At 42.0% G+C, this 12,282-nt stretch overlaps 1 protein-coding gene across 1 annotated transcript in view; it reads right to left on the bottom strand.

Moving 5' to 3' along the window:
* RRM2B (ribonucleotide reductase regulatory TP53 inducible subunit M2B) overlaps window positions 1-12,282 on the bottom strand; it is a 42,855-nt gene that overhangs the window by 14,840 nt on the left and 15,733 nt on the right. The gene's annotated exons all lie outside the window — the stretch shown is intronic.

Below are 12,282 nucleotides of genomic sequence, written 5' to 3'. Positions count from 1 at the left end.
CCCCTTTCACACGGGCGAGTTTTCCGTGCGGGTGCGATGCGTGCGGTGAACGCATTGCACCCGCACTGAATCCTGACCCATTCATTTCTATGGGGCTGTGCACACGAGCGGTGATTTTCACGCATCACTTGTGCGTTGCGTGAAAATCGCAGCATGCTCCTCTTTGTGCGTTTTTCACGTAACGCAGGCCCTATAGAAATGAATGGGGTTGCGTGAAAATCGCATGCATCCGCAAGCAAGTGCGGATGCGGTGTGATTTTCACGCATGGGTTCTAGGTGACAGTCTATTCACTGTATTATTTTCCCTTATAACATGGTTATAAGGGAAAATAATAGCATTCTGAATACAGAATGCTTTGTATAATAGTGCTGGGAGGGTTAAAAATAATAAAAAAGTTAACTCACCTTCTCCTCTTGTTCGCGCAGATGCCGGTCTGTTCTTTATCTGTGGGCTAAAGGACCTTTGATGACGTCAGATCACATGCTCCATCACCATGGTGATGGACCATGTGATTGGAGCATGTGATCTGACGTCACCTCAGGTCATTCAGTCCACAGCTAAAGAACAGAGTGGAATCTGCGCGAACAAGAGGAGAAGGTGAGTTAACTTTTTTATTATTTTTAACCCTTCCAGCACTATTATACAAAGCATTCTGTAGTCAGAATGCTATTATTTTCCCTTATAACCATGTTATAAGGGAAAATAATACAATCTTCAGAACATCAATCCCAAGCCCGAACTTCTGTGAAGAAGTTCGGGTCTGGGTACCAAACATGCGCGATTTTTCTCACGCAAGTGCAAAACGCATGACAATGTTTTGCACTCGCGCGGAAAAATCGCGCATTTTCCCGCAACGCACCCGCCTCTTATCCGGGCAAAAAACATGACGCCCGTGTGAAAGAGGCCTTATAGTGATTCTATCTCACAGATGCACCAATTGCACTGAACTGGTAAATGCATCTAAATATTCCCAAATTGCCAATGGTGGGGTTGGTAAACAGCTTACCACACATACGGCTCCCCCCATGTGTGACGTCTCGCTCTCGGACCTCATAACAGAAGATTCTTTTAGAGCAGGGATGGCCAACCTGCAGCTCTCCAGTTGTTGCAAAACTACAACCAGAAGCATGCCTAGACTTCCTACAGCTATCAGCATACAGCAGGGCATGGTTGGACTTGTAGTTTTACAACAGCTGGAGAGCCACGGGTTGGTCATCCCTGCTTTAGAGCTTCCATCATTTTCACAGCAAGAATACTGCAATTAAAAAGCGGCTAAAAAACCCTGACGGACACCCTGACAACCTAGATGTGAAAAGAGACTAAAATGTTGAATTATTAAAAAATTATTTGCTTGTCGTTTGCACATTAATCTTATTTTTTCTGAATATTTTATAGTAATTGTTTAATTTTTGGCATCCACTTACCCCCGAGCATTGTGAGAGCTCAGACGACAGCCACGTGCAGGTAAGGGGCTACATTTAGACATACAGTAAAAGAAGTACAGAAACGTATGCAATTTTGTTGCTATTTATCCTTTTTTTTTTTTACGTATACATTTGACCGATGTTCATACATTTCAATACATTTCTGTTCATACGTTTTTCTGAAACCTTTTTTTTTTAAATAAAGATTTTAAGTGTATCAAAGGAGGTAGGAAGTATCTGGATAAAAACGGATACCTTTAACAGCTGGAAACGTATTGTCTTACGTTTCCATCTATCTCCCATTCACTGCAATGTAAAAAAAAGGTATACGTTTCTATACTTTTTTTGCAGAACAGAAAAGTATGGTGTGCTATGTTATTCAGTCCTGCTAAAAAAACGTATAGAAATGTAAACAGGGGCCAACAGAGTCAAAAGTATGCACTTCTGAACTACGTTTGCCCAATATAAAACCAGCTGACAAGGGGGGGGGAACAATATAGAACTATGTGCCTCAACATCCTAAGGGATAGTCACTGCTATAGAGTCCTAGATTCCGAGCCTACCGTTAGCTTTCAAAGAGATCTGAAAGATATCCTTACCAGAGTCCGGGGAGAAAAACTCATTAGTGAGGTAGAATTTTCCTATCTGTTTCCCAGTGGTCCCTTGCTTCTACAGTCTTCCAAAAATACACAGGGGGCTAACCCCCCTTAAGGGAAGACCTATTGTCTCTGGGGTGGGGAGCCTCACACAGGGCATCAGCACATATGTGGATGAAGTTCTGCGGCCCTTTGTGTTGGCTCTTCCATCTTATGTTAGAGACAGTAGGGACGTGATAAAAAAGCTTGAGGGAATTCAAATTGACGATCACACCTTGTTAGCCGGCCTAGATGTGGAGGCACTCTACAGCTCCATACCCCAAGACAAGGGGTGTGGGGCTGCAGCAGCCTTTTTGCAGGAACGAGGCACACATAGGTGGCGACATAATAAATTTGTGCTGGAATCACTGCAATCTATTTTGGAACGCAATTTCTTCCTGTTTGACCATCGGATTTACCACCAGCTCAGGGGAGTGGCCATGGGAAGCCCATGTGCACCAACTTTTGCCAATCTCTACCTGGGCTCGTGGAAACGCGAGGTGGTCTTTTCTGACGATGCTAACAGATGGGCAAGACACATCAGTCTGTGGCTGTGCTTCATAGATGTGCTGATTATATGCTCAGGACGCACTGTGGAATATGAGAATTTTGTAAAAGACCTAAATAACAACGATTTAGGCCTATATTTTACATCAGAAATCCACAAAGACAAAATCACGTTCCTGGACCTGACGATTTTTAGGGATCTCAAGGGGAACCTGAATACACGACTGTTTCGTAAAGACACGGCCACAAACAGTCTTTTACAATGGGACAGCTGCCACCCACTAGCCCTCAAAAGAGGCATCCCCAAAGGGCAATACCTGAGATTGCGCTGGAATTGCTCTAGGGTGATGGATTATAAGGTGACGGCCAAGGACCTCCAAAATCGGTTCAAAAACAGGGGATACCCAGCTCAGGTCCTCAAGAATGCATATCAGCGCTCACTACCGGTGAATCGCAACACGTTGCTCGAACCACGAATGAGAGAAAATGCAGATAAAAAAAAATCTGCATCATCGCCACATTTGATGAAGTACACAAGAAGGTACGGGATGTTCTTACCCAGTACTGGGGTATCTTACAATTGGACCCAGATGTGGGACATCTTGTGGATGCCACCCCGACTATTACGTATCGCCAAGGCCGCAATTTAAGTGACAGATTAGCTCACAGCTTCCAACAAACTCCACAACCTACCACGTGGCAAAATCGTCAACCTAGTGGTACTTTTCGGTGTGGAGGTTGTGTGGCATGTACGGCAATTGAACGGGGCAACAGCTTTACCAGTACGGTGATACAGAAGAAGTTCACAATACTCTCATTTATTAATTGCAGAACGAGGGGTGTGATCTACTTGGCAACGTGCATATGTGGCCTACAGTATGTAGGTAAGACTTTACGTGAGTTTCGGCGACGGATTGGGGAACACCTTAACGATATCCGTAAAGAGGCCGCCACTCCCATTGCACGCCACATCTGTGCCACTCATGATGGAAAAGTGGATGTCATAAAATTTCAGGGCATTGAAGTGATTAGAAAATTGACAAGAGACTACTACAAAAGGAAGCAGAATGGACGTTTAGGTTACGAACGGTACGGCCTGAGGGTCTTAATGAACACATTTCGTATATGTGTGTTTTGTATGAGGATGATTGCACCTTAATTGGCTCTTTTCTCAGGCCAGTATCCTAGTCCATTTCTGGACAAAATAGCATTTGACTATATGCACGCACCAGGTCTCATCTTTAAAACCTTTTACATCCCTTTTATTGCTCATGTCACTTTGATAGCATTTTTTTCCTCTAAGCTTCAAACCAGGGTGGATTTGATTTAAATCAAACTGATTTAAATCACGATTTAAATCACTAGTCAGTAAGGCTTGATTTAAATCATAGTTAGGATTAAGGTCTTTTTCTCAACTCTGTTCATGTTATAACATTTTTGCTGTGAAGAAGAGGCATGTGATCTCTGCTGAGTCAAATTCAGTTTTGAGAACTGCAAAAGTAAACCAAGCATCTGTGATAATATCTTGTAGGCAGAGAAACTGCCCAATAATCTTACAAAAACCGCTGGAAGAGCATGACATTGTGAATGGATTAATGGAATTTATTTACCAAAACAATTCAAGTGAACAGAGCTTAGCCGCGCCCACTCTAGTTGATACAAGTCGTGACGTCAGTGGGTGGGCGGCCCAGCGGTAAATAGTGAGAAGGCAGCGGCGCTGCTGGAGCGCCGCTGCCTTCTCAAACAGCTGATCGGCGGGGGTCCCAGCTGTCGGACCCCCGCCGATCAGAAGCTGATGATCTATCCAGAGGTGCAGAACCCCTTTAAACATATACAGCCTTATTCTACATAATTAAAAATCTAATATTTATTTCATGATGGAATAACCTTTGGATGATAATATATTTTCCTCAAAAAGCATTTTATATAAAAAAAAATCTGATTTAAATTTAAAAAAAAATCTGATTTATTTTATTTTATTTTTTTAAATCATTGATTTTTATCCACCCTGCTTCAAACGTGCTAGGCAGGCCCAATATGTACATATATGCATCAGTTTAAGCTCTACTGATGCATTCATATATCCATAATGCCACATCAAGGCAATATATAGTTAATCTTACATGTATTCCTTGGTTCCTTATCACTACATGTACTGATGCTGCTACTATCTCCTAAGGCTGAGTTCACACGAGCGTGACAGATTTGGTCCGGATGCGTTCAGGGTGCGTTCAGTTAAACTCGCACCATTTTGCAAGCAAGTTCAGTCAGTTTTGGCTGCAATTGCGTTTAGTTGTTCAGTTTTTTCCGCGCGGATGCAATGCGTTTTGATGCGTTTTTCACGCGCGTGATAAAAAACTGAAGGTTTACAAACAACATCTCCTAGCAACCATCAGTGAAAAACGCATTGCATCCGCACTTGCTTGCAGATGCAATGCGTTATTAACGCAGCCCCATTCACTTCTATGGAGCCAGGGCTGCGTTAAAAACGCAGAATATAGAACATGCTGCGATTTTAAAGCATTGCAGAAGTGATGCGTGAAAAAAAATGCTCATGTGCACAGCCCCATTGAAATGAATGGGTCAGGATTCAGTGCAGGTGCAATGCGTTCACCTACTGCATTGCACCCGCGCGGAAATCTCGCCCGTGTGAACTCAGCCTAAGGCCTCTTTCACACGACCGTTTCTTTTTTCCGTTTTGCGGGCCGTTTTTTGCGGTCCGTATGAAAGGAGCTCCTGGTTTGTCTGTGGGTGAATCACCGGCCGGACAACCACTGAAGACCAATACACGTTGATAGGTATAAAATGGTTGCTCCTTTATTTAGACATCGTAGACAATTTATAGCTTCAAACCGCAAACCAATATAGACCTGCCCTACGTTACATCCAATCAGGTAGCGAATTTCCAAGGACATCTTTATTCAAACAAAGTAAAAAAAGTCATGGTAATTCTTAGAAACAAGGTACATATGTGACGCACTTATTATTCTTAGAATTTAGATATCTAACCACCATGTTTGTCGACCTTCGCTTTGTTCAAATATTTCGCGGAATTATCTTGGTTTATTTCGTACCAACATTTACCTGATAGAACGTCCTTCACTTTATCTAAACCCAATGTGAACGTCAATATACAAACCCATATTGCAGTAAGTGTAAAATATATGTCTAATGCACATGTTAGATATATGCGTACAAAGGTATATATGAGTATATATGTTTCTGCAGTTATGATGTCATGCATTCAGCAGTTTTCTCTCCAGGTACCTTCATCATAAATGTGGCATTCTTTTGCAAAGCATGCATATCTCTTTCTAGCCATGCGGTTTTGAGCTTCAGACAGCCACTTCCTGCTAGCTTGTGTTACTAGATTTGGTGTTATAAGAATATAAAATATTTCCTTTAAAGAAGAACTCTGCATATCTTAATACAAGCATATAAGGCTGAATATATATATACATGTATGTGTGGATACAGACATGATTTTCTTACAATCCCCTCTTTGATCATATGGAATTCCCATTCCACATGATCATTCCTTATACCACACACCAGTTATCTTTTTCAGAGTACTTCCCTTTTTAAGGGTGACATATTCACCTGAATCATCTGGTGGTTTCTTACGCTTTATCAATTGAGAGGTCTTTCCTATTCCCCATATTGTGAACTTTATAAGACAATATATAAGGAGTAGGAATACCAAAGTCATCAAAATAACAATGCCTGCCTTTTTGAAGAAGTTGAAAATTCCGGAAAAGATACCTCCTGCCCAATCTCCTAATGAGTCAAAAGGGTTCCATGACCCTGGCATATTATGTAATGCCCCTTGTAATCTCTCCCTCTCCTCTTGATGACTGTTGATTATATCATAGTAATCTGGTACCTCAATGTCCTTTGTGTCTTTGGTGAAGTTGGAGAAATAAATGCAACAGATTTGTTTGTTTTCTGTTTGATCACATAGTCCAGTGACTGCCATCATCAGTCTCTCCTGTCTCTGCCTAATCACTTCCTGTTCCATCCTTATTTTTCTCATTTCTTCATTTATCATCCCCAGGTCTTTTGTGGTGATATTAACCCATCCCTCGACCAATTCCTGGAAGGCATCTAATCTTACTAGTGCCATTGCAGTTCCTGTCGGGCCTAAGATGCTCATGTAAAATTTCTCCCATGTGCTCGTCAGTGCCCTCTTTTTCCTGTGTGTGTTATGGAAAATGAGCACCCCATGGGCTGGTCCCATCTGTACTTCTTTTCCTGATTGTGCACTCATGTATGGGAAGAGTTGGACCAGAGTGCACCAACCTGTTGAGCTAGGATCTTTAGGAAAAGGGATTGTAGTATGGCACCATAATCCACAACACACTACCCAGCCCTTTGGTAGACGAGGTGCTGGAACATCACTGAAGGTATTTTGCCCACTTCTTAGCCCCATTAGACACATCCATTGAACTATGTTAATAGGGTCAGTACTTCCATACCTAATGTCCGTTTTGTTTACTCGCTTCAACCAAGAGGTTAATGGGTCTTGATTGACCTGGGGCTTATAAGCTGGACATTCTGTAAGATTGTACTGAAACATTCTCTCTATTCTTTCATCAGCATCGGCAATGGCGACTGTATTGAGCCCTTTTATGTCCACTGTTTGATTTGTAATATAGCTTTCTATGTCCAACAGTGTGAAGTTAACATCTGTGTCTGCACAGAATCTAGCATTAGCAAAATATTTAACATCCCTAGAATAATGACCATTTAAAAAACAAAAGTTTGGAGGCTCAGAATACCCTTGTATCAAGAATGGTTTGTTAGTTGTTGTGATTTGTACTGTCTCTAGATCTGTTAGGTTGATAAGGGAGGGAAGGCGCATAGGTTTTGCTAGCATTGGATAAATGTGCTCCCCTGAATGCATGTGTGAACAAACCCAACAGTCTCCTTTTCCCTCTGACTGTTGTTTACCAAATTCATGCATCAGTAGGAAATGATGTGGCACCTTACTTGGGTCTGGCCAGTTTAATGGTTCTACCTTCTCATTTGGGAGAGATGGTGTGTCTATTACCTTCTCTTTAAAAGTTGTCTTGGAGAGGAGACTTTTTTTCTGAGTTCTTTGTCTTTTTAATTCCTGTATTTTCCTCCTAGTGGCTTTATCGATTGGATTGGGTGATAGACACATGGAGGTATTCTTTGGGGATGCCCTGATAATTACGATTATAGCGTCTATTTTACATACCCCTTCCTTTTGATTGAAAACACCAGAGGCTGAGCGTTTTGCTATGTCTTCCATAAATTCTGTCACCGATTGAGTAAGCCATTCGTTATTCACTAATTTTATTAGCTGCGTTGTCTTAGGGTCCCCATTATTCATACATGTAGTCTTGAACAATTCAGGTGCATTCATCCCTGTACTACTGTAGAGATCCAACAGTCTCTTACAGAAACTATAAAAATCCTCTTTCGGCTCTTGTTTTGTATTTAGCATTGTGTGTAAGCCTGAATCTCCTTTGTATCTTTTCATCCATTCTACTCCTATCTTATCCCAAAACTTTTTCCAAACATTGGGGCGGCTAACTTCCTGTCCTGCATCCCTAACTTCCTTTTCTGATGCCTTTTTTATCTCGTCTGCATCGATTTGGGAGCCAGTGTCTGGGTCTATGGCTGAGAGTATTATCTGAATATCCTCCATTGTTAATTGGCTCCCTGCAGTATACTTCTGCAGAAACATAGCTGCTGCTCTAGGGTCCTTTTTTGGATTGGGACACATATCCTTCAGTTCTTTCATTAATCCTAAAGGAAGAGGGATATGGACTTCAGTGTCACCTACAGTGATCATGGGGAGCTGTAGTTGTGTGCCTTTCTTATCCCCTTCCTCAGGTGTTATAGCGAGTTTGGAAAATTTGTCTGCCAGGGGTTGTATCACTCCAGTTACTCTAGGGGTGGAGGTTGCCAGGGGCGTTCCATGTTCTAAACTGTCTGCCTCTATCTGTGTTTCAGTTCTCCTACCGTATTCTTCCTGAGCTCTGGTTTCCCAGTCCTTTTTTACCCTCCGGTACTCCTGTACATAAATGTCCATACTTTTTCTATATTCCTTTCTCCTTTCCTGAGCCTCTTTGACTTGTGGAGCCACATCTTTTTGTTCCCTAAGTGCTGCTGCCACTATAACTGCAGTACTCAAAAGGGAATCTATCTCCCAAATCCGGGTACAGTCCGGTTCTCTTTTGGTTTTCACCAGAAAATAATAATAATTCTGGTGCGGTTGCTTGTTTTGGACAGGGGACCTTATCATAAGGGTCTTGTAGCATGTCCTCCGTAGAGACAGCTGGGAGTGGTGCCTTTTCTGGTTCTAATACCGTCACGTCATATGCCGGTGGTTTATCTGGTAAGGAGGGCAGAATTTCTGACCATGGAACTTCTTCCTTTTTACTCACTGTCCCCTTATCCTGTTTTAAGTATATGTGATGGGTTGGTGGAAATCTCTTCCTATACTCTTTTAATGCTTTCTCCCATTTTTTAAAACATGTTTTCATATAATTTTCATCCCAGGCACCGGCTGGATAGTTATATTTAGGGTGAAGCCCCACCATTTTTTTAACCTCCTCCCAGTCCCCTTCATTGCGAGGACCTACATTGCTGATCTGCGTAATACACAGTTGCTGACTACGGTCACAGATATTTGCCCAAAATGGATCAGTTGCACTAATCCCACAGGTGCCTGACACAAAATGTAACGGTGTGGGTCTGGTCTCTGGCTCACCATCCAGATCCTTTCCCACGCTGTTACCCATAATGCTTAATGCAATTGACAATAAACTCTATATATATATATTTGAGCAGCAAACAGTGAGGTGGAAATAGCAGCGTAAAAATAGCAGCAAGTAATTGTGTTAGTATTGTTGAGGATCAATTAAGCCAGCACAATCAGATCTTCCACCAGTACAATATTCTTATCACACGTGTAGAATTTCTAATATGGGCAACACCATTTATGGACTTAATAGACTGCAGTAATCAATGTCACCTTCCAAGTTATAACCGTACAGTTATGTTCTATAAACAATTCACTCCACAGACAATCCTAGTGAGTTAGAAACCAACATCTGCATTGAGATGTATGCGTTTCCCTCACTTTTTCCTTTGTATCATATGTATTCCTTTACATATATTCCTGGTACCTTGTTTCCTTGTTTCACATAAATCCAGAGTTATCCTTCCTGTAACTCAATAAACCGTCAAGTGAGACTAATTCCCACTTGTAAAATCCCTGCCAACGTCCGAAGAGACTAATTCTACATTCGGAAAATTCCCTGCCATCAATATGATGTATGTTCCTGGAACAACATCCCCTGCCAACCACTGTGCCTATAGGAGACGCCGCTCCTATCAGGATACGCAGAACACTGAGTGCTGCCTCGTGTCTGTCCCACAGTCATATGAACACTAAACTAACCTATCAACTAACCTGCCATCCAGTATACATTAGATATCCACCGTATCCAGGAGAGAAACATTCCAACCAACACAAATAGTGGCAGAAATTATTACTCACCTGGATAGTCAGTGAACCATCCTCTGCTACCAATTGAAAGGAGCTCCTGGTTTGTCTGTGGGTGAATCACCGGCCGGACAACCACTGAAGACCAATACACGTTGATAGGTATAAAATGGTTGCTCCTTTATTTAGACATCGTAGACAATTTATAGCTTCAAACCGCAAACCAATATAGACCTGCCCTACGTTACATCCAATCAGGTAGCGAATTTCCAAGGACATCTTTATTCAAACAAAGTAAAAAAAGTCATGGTAATTCTTAGAAACAAGGTACATATGTGACGCACTTATTATTCTTAGAATTTAGATATCTAACCACCATGTTTGTCGACCTTCGCTTTGTTCAAATATTTCGCGGAATTATCTTGGTTTATTTCGTACCAACATTTACCTGATAGAACGTCCTTCACTTTATCTAAACCCAATGTGAACGTCAATATACAAACCCATATTGCAGTAAGTGTAAAATATATGTCTAATGCACATGTTAGATATATGCGTACAAAGGTATATATGAGTATATATGTTTCTGCAGTTATGATGTCATGCATTCAGCAGTTTTCTCTCCAGGTACCTTCATCATAAATGTGGCATTCTTTTGCAAAGCATGCATATCTCTTTCTAGCCATGCAGTTTTGAGCTTCAGACAGCTATTTCCTGTTAGCTTGTGTTACTAGATATGGTGTTATAAGAGTATAGAATATTTCCTTTAAAGAAGAACTCTGCATATCTTAATACAAGCATATAAGGCTGAATATATATATACATGTATGTGTGGATACAGACATGATTTTCTTACACCGTATACGGTCCGTATACGGAACCATTCATTTCAATGGTTCCGCAAAAAAAACGGAATGTACTCCGTGTGCATTCCGTTTCCGTATTTCCGTTTTTCCGTTCCGTTTAAAGATAGAACATGTCCTATATTTGGCCGCAAATCACGTTCCGTGGCTCCATTAAAGTCTATGGGCCCGCAAAAAAACGGAATGCATACGGAAATGCATCCGTATGTCTTCCGTATCCGTTCCGTTTTTTGCGGAACCATCTATTGAAAATGTTATGCCCAGCCCAATTTTTTATATGAAATTACTGTATACTGTATTTGCCATACGGAAAAACGGAACGGAACAACGGAACGGAAACGGAACCACAACGGAAGCAAAAAACGGAACAACGGATCCGTGAAAAACGGACCGCAAAACACTGAAATGGACATACTGTCGTGTGAACTCAGCCTAATACAACTGCCGATCGGTCCTTGTATACCAAGCACTTGTCATTCTGTGCGTGACGGCAGCTGTGGTGGGCGGGGATCCCCCGCGCTGTGGACACGCCCGCAGCCCTCCTATTCGCTTACAGCGGCATGTTACACCCCAGGATGAGGAGGGGCATTCCCCATTTAAACAGCTGATTGCAGCGGCCGTACCTACGGCCACCCTAGCGCCGATGCCTGGATACACCATGCGGACGGTTTTATGTTTGTTTGTCTGTCCTGTATGAGATCTAATGCTCCTGATGAGCTTTTAGCGAAACGCGTCGAGCTTACAACAGGGTCTTAAGTCAGACAATATGTGACCACCTATTAGGGCAGATAGCCGTTACAGTTAGTGTCAGGCAGGAATCCTGGGTCTGAAATTATATGAAGGAAGGGGAGAGAAGAGAGATTCACACCCTCAGGGGCAGTCAAAAATATGTCTGCGGTGATGTGAATGTGCCCCTTACCCCTAGTTCAGATCAGCTTGACAAAAAATAAAAAACTTTGGCACATATTAATAGCTGTTAGCGCCCTCTAATTAATATACCCTACAGTATAGAGGAAGCAGCGGGATCAAGTGGGACCAGTATAAATCGAATCGCTGCAGGGTATTGCAAAAAGTGGCCACTGGATCCTCACCAGAGGTGGTTTGGTTGACCTTTATGTGGGGGGGGGGACCAGTTTACTGGCCACTAGAGGTGCATTAATTGGAGGCCCAAATAAGTAGTTGGGCCTCTGATTTGTGGCCTTTACAACTGGTATGCCACCACATTGGAGGCCCACGGAGTCATATAAAAATTACATTTTGTTTATTTTTGTGTTCTGTTTTGGTGATATATAGGTCCTTCCTACTTTAAATATGTACTTAAAGGGATTCTGTCACCACATTTTACCCCTTACAGTAAAACATAGCTACTTGT

This window comes from Bufo gargarizans, chromosome 5 (assembly GCF_014858855.1).
Source record: "Bufo gargarizans isolate SCDJY-AF-19 chromosome 5, ASM1485885v1, whole genome shotgun sequence".
In the NCBI taxonomy this organism is placed as follows: Eukaryota; Metazoa; Chordata; class Amphibia; order Anura; family Bufonidae; genus Bufo; species Bufo gargarizans.
The sequence above is the reverse complement of the archived record's forward strand: the minus strand, read 5'-3'. Positions and strand labels throughout refer to the sequence as shown.